The sequence below is a fragment of the Carlito syrichta genome, unplaced genomic scaffold, assembly GCF_000164805.1.
Source record: "Carlito syrichta isolate Samal-C Ts95f unplaced genomic scaffold, Tarsius_syrichta-2.0.1 Scaffold315591, whole genome shotgun sequence".
In the NCBI taxonomy this organism is placed as follows: Eukaryota; Metazoa; Chordata; class Mammalia; order Primates; family Tarsiidae; genus Carlito; species Carlito syrichta.
Genome location: NW_007259687.1, coordinates 2,262 through 3,332, shown reverse-complemented (window position 1 = coordinate 3,332; position 1,071 = coordinate 2,262). Strand labels below are relative to the sequence as shown.

At 48.9% G+C, this 1,071-nt stretch overlaps 1 protein-coding gene across 1 annotated transcript in view; it reads right to left on the bottom strand.

The window, feature by feature from the left end:
* Positions 1-1,071, bottom strand: part of PPP2R5B (protein phosphatase 2 regulatory subunit B'beta) — a gene marked incomplete at its 5' end in the record, with an annotated part of 8,099 nt that overhangs the window by 5,048 nt on the left and 1,980 nt on the right. The window lies entirely within an intron of this gene.

Below are 1,071 nucleotides of genomic sequence, written 5' to 3'. Positions count from 1 at the left end.
AAAAAAAAAAAAAAAAAAAAATCCATCATACAAATAATGAAATCGAGACTCAGCAGTTAAACGAAACTTGCCCCAAAGTTACTAAGTGGAGAATCTAATGGACTCCAAGGTCCTGGAGGACAAGGATTATGTTTACCTGTTTTGTAGCTAATAACAATGAGAGCTAATATTTCAGAGTCCCGGCCCCAGTCCAGGAGCTGTACTGAGTGCTTTCTAGGCCACGCCTCATTTCACCTTGGTGATGGTTAGTGCAAGTGTCATCCCCATTTTGAAGATGACGGAGGCCGGGTACGGTAGCTCATGCCTATAATCCCAGCACTTTGGGAGGCTATGATGAGAGGATTGCCTGAGCCCACGGGCTCAAGACCTGCCTGGGCAACTTGGTGAGACCTCATCTCTACAATAAATCAAAAAATTAGCCGGTCATGGTGGCGTGCACCTGTAGTTCCAGGTACTTGGAATGCTGAGGCGGAAGGATTGCTTGAGCCCAGCAGGTCAAGGCTGCAGTGGCCGTGAGCATGTCACTGTACTCCAGCCTGGGAGCGCCAGAGTGAGACTCCAACTCAAAAAAAACCCCAAAACAGCAACAACAACAACAACAACAACACACACACACACACGCACACACACACAAAGATGAAGGGCCATTGCTTTACATGACTCTGGTGTGGTCATGTGCACACTTTGAGCTATGGCCAGCCCATGTTTTCCTAAGCCTTGGCCCCCACCCCTACCTTGGGGAGGTGAATCTCTCTCTCTCTCATTTATTTTGTAAATAAACTATATTTTCCAATCTAAAAAAAAAAAAAAAAGAGCCTGTAATCCCATGCCTTTGGGAGGCTGAGGTGAGTGGATTGCCTGAGCCCGCGGGTTTGAGACCCGCCCAGGCAACTTGGCGAGACCTCATCTCTACAATAAATCAAAATGAGCTGGGCATGGTAGCGCGCTTGTAGTTCCAGCTACTCGGAAGGCTGAGGCGGAAGGATCACTGGAGCCCAGCAGGTCGAGGCTGCGGTGTCTGGGAGCGGCCACTGTACTCCAGTCTGGGCGACAGTGAGACTCCAACTCAAA